General features: G+C 59.5%; 1 pseudogene; it reads right to left on the bottom strand.

Annotated features, from left to right (window-relative positions):
• Positions 1 to 223: 223 nt before the first annotated feature.
• LOC118473045 (uncharacterized) overlaps positions 224 to 13,533 on the bottom strand; it is a 28,720-nt pseudogene continuing 15,410 nt past the window's right edge.

Below are 13,533 nucleotides of genomic sequence, written 5' to 3'. Positions count from 1 at the left end.
TAGCCCAACAGCTTAGCGATGAAATGGTGTCCATGCTACCCAAATGTTACCTATCGTTAGCCACCCTCCCAGGTAATAAATTGGACCAAAAGGACTGGTGTGGGAGTAAACCAAACAACCAAATTGCATAAATAGGTCTACAACAAACTATTCCTAGTTGTAGTTAAAACAAGAGAGAGTGGGTGAGGGGGTGGAGGAACTATATATCTCAACATAGAACACCCTAGTATTCATGCACACCAACATGTAATGCACCTACATGTAGTAGTTCTAGCTTGGCTAGGAAGTTCCTAGGCCAAAGGTTCCTATGTCCATCACTCATGTTCACAAATCCCCTGCCTTGAGCCTTGTTGTCCAGGAGGAAGGTGTAGGCAACAATCAGTGCCTCCTTAAAATAGTAGGCATCTCCATCACAACCAGGTAGTGGTTAGCATCTAGATGGCCAGGTCTAGTCTCTCTAAGAGCATTAGCTACGTTGTTCAATGCAACAGACATGTTGGTCAACATAAGCATCTCATCCTCACTGAAGTTCCCTCTCTTCCTCTTCCTACCCACAACTGTGGAGGGGACCTTTGTGGCCTTGCTGCCCTCTCCAACATCAATTTGTGCCCTCTCTTCAGAGATAAGGGTGAAGGCAGGTCCCTCAACCTTGGCAACAACACTATTAGGTTGGTTCTATCCTAAGGCTTCACTAGAACCGAGTGCAAATTTGCCAGTGGCCATAGCATGGCCAAAACTAGCCTCTATCTTAGGGTAGAACCTAATACGACAATTTAGGAACTCTGCATCTTTTGTATAGTCCTGATCAAGTAATTGGAAAACACAGAGTTATAGAGAAGTAAAACAACAAGGTAAGGAGACATAGGCAACAAATCATAATGCTACCTTGCAGTGACCAAGGTAGGGCTCTTGATCAAGCAAGATAGCTTTAGTGTCGTTATCCCATACAACCCCACTAAGGTCCTTGAGCTTACACACCCTAGATCACTTCTACCTCCATTTCCTCAGTTGGTTATACACTTGAGTTGGGCTCACTACCTCTCCAGTGTATTACTTAAGGGCATTGGCCATAGAATTCACATCCTTGTCCTTGAAGACTGAAGCGCCCCAGATCCTCTGGGACTCAAATGTGATACAATTACTAGTCCCAGGAGGCTAGTAAACACATTTATACATCAGATGATTACAGATCTGCTTAAACAAGACAAACCTATAAAGGTGGCGATCAACTTTAAGAGTTGGTCCACAACTCGGGACATATCATCAGAGTGGGGCTGAAGCAGCCCAATATACGCAGCGAAGCAAATCAGTGGTCCAACAGCCACAGGCAAGGTTGGGAACAGGTGTAACTCTTACCCGATCAGCGATCACCTTCTCTGAAAAACAACAAATAAGCAAGGGTGAGTACTTACGTACTCAGCAGCCCACCTTCACCCGCAGAATGGGGAAATCAGATATAATGCATGGAATATGTGGAGCTCAGGATAATTTGCAGAAACAGCAATATTTTATGCAGGGTTGTTTTGTAAAACATTTTGTATTTTGCAAAGCGCATTCTCTCCCAAAGGAGCAGGAAGTTTTTCAATATAAGAACAAAATCCCCTGGGCTAAACCATCCAGGTATCTCAGCAGTTTCCCACTGGTTTTCATTTTCAAAAACAGCTACTGGACTTCCCGTCCACCATAGCTCACGGCTCAACCGCCGGACCTTTTAAAAACCACTTTTCTCAAACACACCTCTTTTTTTTAAAACAAAACACTAATTGTCATACCACACCAGACTCGTCCATTCCTGTGGACACAGACTATTTGAATAGGTTTGAACTCTGCGCAGAGGGGTACACTTTACCCACTAGTCCGGTTTCTGCGATCTCACCGTCGTGAGACCTGTCGGGGACCATAATTAGGGGTACCCTCAAGACGCCTAATTCTCAGCTGGTAACCCCCATCAGCATAAAGCTGCAGAGGCCTGATGGGTGCGATTAAGTCAGGGATCAGTCCATACGAGTGACTCGATCACGCTTCACCCGAGCCTAGCCTCGGACTCGGGCAGCCGACCTCGAGGTACTTCCGTCTCGCCCGAGGCCCCCCTTTTAACGGCGGACACATCTCCGGCTCGCCCGAGGCCTTGGCTTCGCTAAGAAGCAACCCTGACTAAATCGTCGCACCGACTGACCAAGTTGCAGGAGCATTTAACGCAAAGGTGGCCTGACACCACTATCCTGACGCGCGCCCCCCGGCAGAGCCGAAGTGACCGCCGTCACTCCGCCGCTCCACTGACCGGTCTGACAGAAGGACAGCGCCGCCTGCGCCACTACGACTGCAGCGCCACTCGACAGAGTGAGTCTGACAGGCAGTCAGGCCTCGCCAGGGGCGCCGTAGGGAACTCCGCTCCGCCCGACCCCAGGGCTCGGACTCGGGCTAAGACCCGGAAGACGACGAACTCCGCTCCGCCCGACCCCAGGGCTCGGACTCGGGCTAAGACCCGGAAGACGGCGAACTCCGCTCCGCCCGACCCCAGGGCTCGGACTCGGGCTAAGACCCGGAAGACGGCGAACTCCACACCGCCCGACCCCAGGGCTCGGACTCGGGCTAAGACTCGGAAGACGGCGAACTCCGCTTCGCCCGACCCCAGGGCTCGGACTCGGGTTAAGACCCGGAAGACGGCGAACTCCGCTCCGCCCGACCCCAGGGCTCGGACTCGGGCTCGGCCCCAGAAGACGACGAACTCCGCCTCGCCCGACCCCAGGGCTCGGACTCCGCCCTGGCCTCTGCCGAACGACTTCCACCTCGCCCGACCCAGGGGCTCGGGCTCGGCCTCGGCAACGGAAGACAGATTCGACCCCAGCTTCGGAGGAGCCCCCACGTCGCCCGGCCTCGGGCGCGGGCCCGCCACGTCAACAGGGAGCGCCATCACCACTCTACCTCGAGCCGACTCGGGCCGCAGAGAACAAGACCGGTGTCCCATCTGACCAGCTCCGCCAGATAGGCAATGATGGCGCCTCCCAAGCTCTATGACGGCGGCGGCTCTCAGCTCTCTTACGGAAGCAGGTGGACGTCAGCAAGGACTCGACCGCTCCGACAGCTGTCCTTCCGCCAAGCTCCGTTGCTCCTCCGACAGCCACGACATCACACCAGCAGGGTGCCAAGATCTCTCCGGCTGCCACATTGGCATGTACTTAGGGCGCTAGCTCTCCCTCCGCTAGACACGTAGCACTCTGCTACACCCCCCATTGTACACCTGGATCCTCTCCTTACGACTATAAAAGGAAGGACCAGGGCCTTCTTAGAGAAGGTTGGCCGCGCGGGACCGAGGACGGGACAGGCGCTCTCTTGGGGCCGCTCGCTTCCCTCACCCGCGTGGACACTTGTAACCCCCCTACTGCAAGCGCACCCGACCTGGGCGCGGGACGAACACGAAGGCCGCGGGACTTCCACCTCTCTCACGCCCGTCTCCGGCCACCTCGCCTCTACCCCCTTCGCGCTCGCCCACGCGCTCGACCCATCTGGGCTGGGGCACGCAGCACACTCACTCGTCGGCTTAGGGACCCCCCGGTCTCGAAACGCCGACAGTTGGCGCGCCAGGTAGGGGCCTGCTGCGTGCTGACGAACTGCTTCCCGTCAAGCTCCAGATGGGCAGTATCCAGCAACCTCTCCGGCCCGGGATGGTGCTCCGTTTCGGGAGTCTTGAGTTCATGTCCTTCGACGGCAGCTACGACATGATACTCCTTCCACCGCCGTGCGACAACGACAATGGCGGCCGACAACCCGCCCGCCGGCGGCGGAATCGACGACATCTTCCCCGCATGGTGGAAGAACAACATTCGAGCTCGCTCCGTCCTCTCCCCCGCCAACGGAGGAGGAGGCGGGGCAACCAAGGCCAAGCGGGAGGCCGCGCTTCGTCGGCCGTCGAGCGAATCGACGCCCCGACGGAAGGCACGCCGGGCGTCGACCTCGCGTTCGAGACGAAGGCAAGCGCCGTCCCCCCGCGACACGCTGATCCCGAGCAAGAAGACGACGCCAGCGCGCTCGCGGAAAGCTTGCAGGACGTCGCCCTCGTACCTAGGACGACGGTGCAACCAGTCCCCGATGCGACTACGTCGCTCCTCGTCGACCAAAAGGTACTGACTAATCCCCATCTTACGTCATTTCGACTCGGCCTCAACCCGCCTAGCAACCTTGCTTTGGCGGGCGCTCTCATTGAGGCGAGTGCAACCCCACTGGGGTTTCATATGCGGTTGCCTTGGGACCGGTTGACGGACGTCTCGACCTACGGGCCCTCTGGGTCCGAGGAAGATGACGATCCCAGCATCTGTTGGGATTTCTCTGGACTTGGCAACCCCAGTGCCATGCGGGACTTCATGACCGCATGTAACTACTGCCTCTCCGACTGTTCCGACGGTAGCCGCAGCCTTGACGACGAGGGCTGCGGCCCAAGCCGCGAATGTTTCCACATCGAGCTAGGGGATCCCTCCGAAGGCAACCATCTCGGCATGCCGGAGGACGGTGATCTTCCTAGGCCGGCGCCTCGTGCCGACATCCCGCGGGAGCTAGCTGTGGTCCCCGTTCCGGCGGGGGGTCACGACCCACAACTCGAGCAAGTCCGCGAGGCGCAGGCCAGGCTCAACGAGGGAACAGGAGCGCTTGAGCCGATCCGTCGGGACGTCGGACGGGTATGGGCGGGCCAACCCTCGGCCGGAGAAATACGTCACCTGCCCCAAGGTCTCCAGCACCGCGTCGCCAACGATGTCAGGGTCAGGCCGCCGCCCGCATCCAGCGGGGTTGGTCAGAACCTGGCAGCCGCAGCGATGCTCCTCCGCGCGATGCCGGAACCATCAACTACCGAGGGTCGGCGAATCCAGGGAGAGCTCAAGAATCTCCTGGAAGGCGCTGCAGCCCGACGGGCTGAGAGCACTGCCTCCCGAAGGCAGGGATATCCCTCAGAACCTCATGCCGCGACTTCCCGATTCATGCGGGAAGCCTCGGTCTACACCGGGCGCACGCGCAACACCGCGCCTGCGGCCCCGGGCCACCTCAGCAACGAGCACCATCGACGCGACCGTCGGGCCCACCTCGACGAAAGGGTGCGCCGAGGCTACCACCCCAGGCGTGGGGGGCGCTACGACAGCGGGGAGGATCGGAGTCCCTCGCCCGAACCACCCGGTCCGCAGGCCTTCAGTCGGGCCATCCGACGGGCGCCATTCCCAACCCGGTTCCGACCCCCGGCTACTATCACGAAGTACTCGGGGGAAACGAGACCGGAACTGTGGCTCGCGGACTACCGCCTGGCCTACCAACTGGGTGGAACGGACGACGACAACCTCATCATCCGAAACCTCCCCCTGTTCCTCTCCGACACTGCTCGCGCCTGGTTGGAGCACCTGCCTCCGGGGCAGATCTCCAGCTGGGACGACTTGGTCCAAGCCTTCTCCGGCAATTTCCAGGGCACATACGTGCGCCCCGGGAATTCCTGGGACCTTCGAAGCTGCCGGCAACAGCCGGGAGAGTCGCTCCGGGACTACATCCGGCGATTCTCGAAGCAGCGCACCGAGCTGCCCAACATCACCGACTCGGATGTCATCGGCGCGTTCCTTGCCGGCACCACCTGCCGCGACCTGGTGAGTAAGTTGGGTCGCAAGACCCCCACCAGGGCGAGCGAGCTGATGGACATCGCCACCAAGTTCGCCTCTGGCCAGGAGGCGGTCGAGGCTATCTTCCGAAAGGACAAGCAGCCCCAGGGCCGCCCATCGGAAGAGGCTCCCGAGGCGTCTACTCCGCGCGGCACCAAGAAGAAGGGCAAGAAGAAGTCGCAATCGAAACGCGACGCTGCCGACGCGGACCTTGTCGCCGCCGCCGAGTACAAGAACCCTCGGAAGCCCCCCGGAGGTGCTAACCTTTTCGACAAGATGCTCAAGGAGCCGTGCCCCTATCATCAGGGGCCCGTCAAGCACACTCTCGAGGAGTGCGCCATGCTTCGGCGCCACTTCCACAGGGTCTGGCCACCCGCGGAGGGTGGCAGGGCCCACGACGACGACAAGAAAGAAGATCACCAAGAAGGAGAATACCCTGAGGTCCGTGACTGCTTCATGATCTACGGTGGGCATGCGGCGAATGCCTCGGCTCGGCATCGCAAGCAAGAGCGCCGGGAGGTCTGCTCGGTGAAGGTGGCGGCGCCAGTCTACCTAGACTGGTCCGACAAGCCCATCACCTTCGACCAGGCTGACCACCCCGACCACGTGTCGAGCCCGGGGAAATACCCGCTCGTCGTTGACCCCGTCATCGGCGACGTCAGGCTCACCAAGGTCCTGATGGATGGGGGCAGCTGCCTCAACATCATCTACACCAAGACCCTCAAGCTCTTGCGCGTCGATCTGTCCTCCGTCCGAGCAGGCGCTGCGCCCTTCCACGGGATCATCCCTGGGAAGCGCGTCTAGCCCCTCGGACGACTCGACCTCCCCGTCTGCTTCGGAGCGCCCTCCAACTTCCGAAGGGAGACCTTGACGTTCGAGGTGGTCGGGTTCCGAGGAACCTACCACGCGGTACTGGGAAGGCCATGCTACGCGAAGTTCATGGCTGTCCCCAACTACACCTACCTGAAGCTGAAGATGCCGGGCCCCAACGGGGTCATCACCATCGGCCCCACGTACAAACACGCGTTCGAATGCGACGTGGAGTGCGTGGAGTACGCCGAGGCCCTCGCCGAGTCCGAGGCCCTCATCGCCGACCTGGAGAACCTCTCCAAAGAGGTGCCAGATGTGAAGCGTCATGCCGGCAACTTCGAGCCGGCGGAGACGGTTAAGGCCGTCCCACTCGACCCCAGTGGCGACGCCTCCAAGCAGATCCGGATCGGTTCCAGGCTCGACCCCAAATAGGAAGCAGTGCTCGTCGACTTTCTCCGCGCAAACGCCGACGTCTTTGCGTGGAGTCCCTCGGACATGCCCGGCATACCGAGGGATGTCGCCGAGCACTCGCTGGATATTCGGGCCGGAGCCCGACCCGTCAGGCAGCCTCTGCGCCGATTCGACGAGGAGAAGCGCAGAGTGATTGGCGAAGAGATCCACAAGCTAATGGCAGCAGGGTTCATCAAAGAGGTATTCCATCCCGAATGGCTTGCCAACCCTGTGCTTGTGAGGAAGAAAGGGGGGAGATGGCGGATGTGCGTAGACTACACTGGTCTTAACAAAGCATGTCCGAAGGTTCCCTACCCTCTGCCTCGCATCGATCAAATCGTGGATTCCACTGCTGGGTGCGAAACCCTGTCCTTCCTCGATGCCTACTCAGGGTATCACCAAATCCGGATGAAAGAGTCCGACCAGCTCGCGACTTCTTTCATCACGCCGTTCGGCATGTACTGCTATGTCACCATGCAGTTCGGTTTGAGGAATGCGGGCGCGACGTACCAGCGGTGCATGTACCATGTGTTCGGCGAACACATCGGTCGCACAGTCGAGGCCTACGTTGATGACATCGTAGTCAAGACAAGGAAGGCTTCCGACCTCCTCTCCGACCTTGAAGTGACATTCCGATGTCTCAAGGCAAAAGGAGTCAAGCTCAATCCTGAGAAGTGTGTCTTCGGGGTGCCCCGAGGCATGCTCCTGGGGTTCATCGTCTCCGAGCGAGGCATCGAAGCCAACCCGGAGAAGATCGCAGCCATCACCAGCATGGGACCCATCAAGGACTTAAAAGGCGTACAGAGGGTCATGGGAAGTCTTGCGGCCCTGAGCCGCTTCATCTCACGCCTCGGCGAAAGAGGTCTGCCTCTGTACCGCCTCTTAAGGAAGGCCGAGTGTTTCGCTTGGACCCCTGAGGCCGAAGAAGCCCTCGGGAACCTGAAGGCGCTCCTTACGAAGGCGCTTGTCTTGGTGCCCCCAGCTGATGGAGAAGCCCTTTTGGTCTACGTCGCCGCGACCACTCAGGTGGTTAGCGCCGCGATTGTGGTCGAGAGGCAAGAGGAAGGGCATGCATTGCCCGTTCAAAGGCCAGTCTACTTCGTCAGCGAAGTACTGTCCGAGACCAAGATCCGCTACCCACAAGTTCAGAAGCTGTTGTATGCTGTGATCCTGACAAGGCGGAAGTTACGACACTACTTCGAGTCTCATCCGGTAACTGTGGTGTCATCCTTCCCCCTGGGGGAGATCATCCAGTGCCGAGAGGCCTCGGGCAGGATCGCAAAGTGGGCGGTGGAAATCATGGGCGGAACAATCTCGTTCGCCCCTCGGAAGGCCATCAAGTCCCAGGTGTTGGCGGACTTCGTGGCCGAATGGGTCGACACCCAGCTGCCGACAGCTCCGATCCAACCGGAGCTCTGGACCATGTTTTTCGACGGGTCGCTGATGAAGACGGGAGCCGGCGCGGGCCTGCTCTTCATCTCGCCCCTTGGGAAGCACCTACGCTACGTGCTCCGCCTCCATTTCCCGGCGTCCAACAATGTGGCCGAGTACGAGGCTCTGGTCAACGGGTTGCGGATCGCCATCGAGCTAGGGGTCAGACGCCTCGATGCCCGCGGTGACTCACAGCTCGTCATCGACCAAGTCATGAAGAACTCCCACTGCCGCGACCCGAAGATGGAGGCCTACTGCGATGAGGTTCGGCGCCTGGAAGACAAGTTCTTCGGGCTCGAGCTCAACCACATCGCTCGGCGCTACAACGAGACTGCAGACGAGCTGGCTAAAATAGCCTCGGGGCGAACGACGGTCCCCCCGGACGTCTTCTCCCGGGATCTGCATCAACCCTCCGTCAAGATCAACGACGCTCCCGAGCCCGAGGCACCCTCGACACAGCCCGAGGCACCCTCGGAACAGCCCGAGGCACGCTCGGCACAGCCCGAGGTGCCCTCGGCACAGCCCGAGGCACCCTCGGCACAGCCCGAGGTACCCTCGGCCCCCGAGGGCGAGGCGCTGCACGTCGAGGAAGAGCAGAGCGGGGCCACGCCTGATCGAAATTGGCAGGCCCCGTACCTACGATATCTCCGCCAGGGAGAGCTACCCCTCGACCAAGCCGAGGCTCGGCGGGTAGCTCAACGCGCCAAGTCGTTCGTCTTGCTGGGCGATGAGGAGGAGCTCTACCACCGCAGCCCCTCAGGCGTCCTCCAGCGATGCATCTCCATCGCCGAAGGTCAGGAACTCCTGCAAGAAATACACTCGGGGGCTTGCGGCCATCATGCAGCACCCGAGCCCTTGTCGGGAATGCTTTCCGGCAAGGCTTCTACTGGCCAACGGCGATGGCGGACGCCACTAGAATTGTCCGCACCTGCGAAGGGTGCCAATTCTATGCGAAGCAGACCCACCTGCCCGCTCAGGCTCTGCAGACGATACCCATCACCTGGCCCTTTGCTGTATGGGGTCTGGACCTCGTCGGTCCCTTGCAGAAGGCGCCCGGGGGCTACACGCACCTGCTGGTCGCCATCGACAAATTCTCCAAGTGGATTGAGGTCCGACCCCTGAACAGCATCAGGTCTGAGCAGGCGGTGGCGTTCTTCACCAACATCATCCATCGCTTCGGGGTCCCAAACTCCATCATCACCGACAACGGTACCCAGTTCACCGGTAAAAAAATCTTGGATTTTTGCGAAGACCACCACATCCGGGTGGACTGGGCTGCCGTGGCTCATCCCATGACGAATGGGCAAGTAGAGCGTGCCAACGGCATGATTCTACAAGGGCTCAAGCCCCGGATCTACAACGGCCTCAACAAGTTCGGCAAGCGATGGATGAAGGAACTCCCCTCGGTGGTCTGGAGCCTAAGGACAACGCCAAGCCGAGCCACGGGTTTCACGCCGTTCTTCCTGGTCTATGGGGCCGAGGCCATCCTGCCCACTGACCTGGAATACGGCTCCCCGAGGGCGAGGGCCTACAACAAACAAAGCAACCAAGCTAGCCGAGAAGACTCACTGGACCAGCTGGAAGAGGCTCGGGACAAGGCCTTACTACACTCGGCGCGGTACCAGCAGTCCCTGCGACGCTACCACGCCCGAGGGGTCCGGTCCCGAGACCTCCAGGTGGGCGATCTGGTACTTCGACTGCGGCAAGACGCCCGAGGGAGGCACAAGCTCACGCCCCCCTGGGAGGGGCCATTCGTCATCGCCAAAGTCCTGAAGCCCGGAACATACAAGCTGGCCAACAATCAAGGCGAGGTCTACGGCAACGCTTGGAACATCAAACAGCTACGTCGCTTCTACCCTTAAGATGTTTTCAAGTTGTTCATATACCTCGCACCCACGCAAAAGTTTAGTCATCAAGGAAGGGTCGGCCTCGCCTCGGCAAAGCCCGACCCTCCCTCGGGGGCTAAAAGGGGGGAGACCCCCTCTGCGTCGAATTTTTCCTCGAAAAAAGATCTCTTTTTAGCAGAATTTCTTTCGTGCTTTTTGACTACTTCGAAAAGCGGATCCTGGAAACGACGGAGTACACGTAAGCAGCCAAGGCTGACCGAGCCGAGGGACTCCTACGCCTCCGGGATACGGATACCTCACTCATCACCTTCTGCGATAAGTAACTCGCGTTCAGATAAAGTGACTCCGTGGACCGGACAAGTCTTTACGTTCGGAAGCTCTTCTGCCGAAGCGGTCCTTCAAGCTTTCTCGACTAAATCGGAGACAGGGCCTCATGGACGGGTGAAAGTACGCGTAAGCGGCAAGGCCGACCGAGCCGAGGGACTCCTACGCCTCCGGGATACGGATACCTCACTCATCACCTTCCGCGAGAAGCAACTCTCGCCCGCACAAACATCCCTGTTACCGACGAAAAAGTCCAGATGCTCGGAATAAGAGGAAAAGAGACGCAGCTTTACAAGCGCGGCGAGGGTGTGTTTTCTGGCCTCAGCGGCCACAGAAGGCGCACGCTACAAGACAATCTGATCCTGCAGGCTCGGGTCTTCACGCTGAAGGGGGCCGTAGCACCCTCGGCATCGACGACGTCTTCAGCAAGGTCCGACCCAGCCTCGGACGGCGGCGCGGTCCAGGGACTTCTCCGGGAATCCGGCCCGAGCAGGCGGCTCGGCCGGCTACCCCTGGGGCCTCGGCCAACCATCTTCCAAGGGCGCTAGCCCGACCCGAGGCCTCGGCTGATCGACTCCGGCGTCGGATCCGCTGACGGACAACCCGGGTAGGCTCCGGCCAACCAGGTTCCCATTTTCGAGCCAACTCCGCCTCTGTTCGTACTGATATCGCTACCCCTAGCCTCGGCTCGTCGAAGAGCGGCCGAGGGGTCTATTTAACTAAGCTAGAGGAGCCTCAGACAACAAGGCCGATCGAGCCGAGGGATTCCTACGCCTCCGGGATACGGATATCTCACTCGTCACCTTGACATGGGGCGACTCATGCTTGGTGAAGCGGTACAGGGCGAGTGGTTGGCGGGGCGGCCGTTGCGCATGCGCGAGCCGTTCGAGGAACGGATCACGGGCGCACCGTCTTCGCGCCGTGGGAGGAGGCTCTCTCGCTGTCCCGGGACGTGAGCCTGGCGCGACGGTCAATGCGGTCGAAAGTGGGCCGGCAGTGATGACGGTGTATCCTTTTCCTTTTTTCCTCTTTCTCTATCTCTTGCAACAGGGACCGGGAAAGGGGGATACCCCGAAAAGGATCCTTCCCTGTGAAGGAACCGGGCTCCGAGCCTTCCTACTGATTAGAGGTTCGAAGGCTGGCCCTCCGAAGGGTTCAACAGTCGCCTCAGATCGTGTGGGCCCGACACCCACTACTGGTCAGGGGTTCGAAGGCCAGCCCCCCGAAGGGCTCTATGGCCGCCTCAGGCTACTCGGGCTCCGCGCCCATTACTGATCAGAGGTTCGAAGGCTGGCCCCCGAAGGGTTCACAGTCGCCTCAGACACCGAGCGAGGGATGACCAGAGGTACGTTCGATACATAACCGAGGCTCGGGCTGCACTCCCGAGATACCCTAGGACATTTCCGAGACCAGCGAGAGCGATCTTGTAACGGAATCCCATCGGAGGGAGGCATCGAGCCCTCGGACCCCGTCGCCAGGGGACCGGGTCCGGCAGATCACCCGCAGGTACTTTTGGGCGTGCCTCTGGGCCCCTAGCCGACCCCCAACGAACGGGGCACGGACGTCCACTCGGATTACCCGCTTGCAGCTCACCGGAGACACCATGTTCGGTGCCCATCGAGGGTAACATGGCGCACTCCCCCCTCCTCCTTGCGGAAAGGCGACGTAGGGGCGTATGCAAGAAGTCGAGTCTGTCCCTGATCGTCCTCTCGCCCTGTGCGGAGGCTCGGGGGCTGCTCTCGCAAACCCGGCTCCGGCCGAACCGTTGACAGCGTCAACATACCAGCCCGAGAACTTGGGCCCCGACCGTGCACCCGGGCTACGGCCAGTTCGCATGAGGGAACAACCAGACCAGCCGAAGCGTTACGCAAGGCATTAAGACCTCGAAGGGTGAAACCACTCCTCCGAGGCCTCAGGGGCTACACCCGGCGGGTGCGCTCGCGCGCACCCGCCGGAATAAAATGCAACCGAGGAAGGCTGGTCCCCTTGCAAAAAAGTGCGACGAAAGCCTCCAAGCGAGTGCTAACACTCTCTTCGAGGCTCGGGGGCTACTGTCGGGGACCATAATTAGGGGTACCCTCAAGACGCCTAATTCTCAGCTGGTAACCCCCATCAGCATAAAGCTGCAGAGGCCTGATGGGTGCGATTAAGTCAGGGATCAGTCCATACGAGTGACTCGATCACGCTTCACCCGAGCCTAGCCTCGGACTCGGGCAGCCGACCTCGAGGGACTTCCGTCTCGCCCGAGGCCCCCCTTTTAACGGCGGACACATCTCCGGCTCGCCCGAGGCCTTGGCTTCGCTAAGAAGCAACCCTGACTAAATCGCCGCACCGACTGACCAAGTTGCAGGAGCATTTAACGCAAAGGTGGCCTGACACCACTATCCTGACGCGCGCCCCCCGGCAGAGCCGAAGTGACCGCCGTCACTCCGCCGCTCCACTGACCGGTCTAACAGAAGGACAGCGCCGCCTGCGCCACTCCGACTGCAGCGCCACTCGACAGAGTGAGTCTGACAGGCAGTCAGGCCTCGCCAGGGGCGCCGTAGGGAACTCCGCTCCGCCCGACCCTAGGGCTTGGACTCGGGCTAAGACCCGGAAGACGGCGAACTCCTGATAGTCGCCTAGAGGGGGGTGAATAGAGCGAAACTGAAATTTTCAAATATAAACACAACTACAAGCCGGGTTAGCGTTAGAAATATAAATGAGTCCGCGAGAGAGGGCGCAAAAGAAATCGCAAGCAAATAATGAAGTAAGACACACGGATTTGTTTTACCGAGGTTCGGTTCTTGCAAACCTACTCCCCGTTGAGGAGGCCACAAAGGCCGGGTCTCTTTCAACCCTTCCCTCTCTCAAACGGTCCCTCAGACCGAGTGAGCTTCTCTTCTCAAATCAAAGCCGGGAACAAAACTTCCCCGCAAGGGCCACCACACAATTGGTGCCTCTTGCCTTGATTACAATGGAGTTTTGATCTCAAGAACAAGTGAGAAAGAAAAGAAGCAATCCAAGCGCAAGAGCTCAAATGAACACGGCAAATCACTCTC

Source organism: Zea mays, chromosome 7 (assembly GCF_902167145.1).
Source record: "Zea mays cultivar B73 chromosome 7, Zm-B73-REFERENCE-NAM-5.0, whole genome shotgun sequence".
Taxonomy (NCBI): domain Eukaryota; kingdom Viridiplantae; phylum Streptophyta; class Magnoliopsida; order Poales; family Poaceae; genus Zea; species Zea mays.
This window is presented reverse-complemented; position numbering and strand designations above follow the sequence as displayed.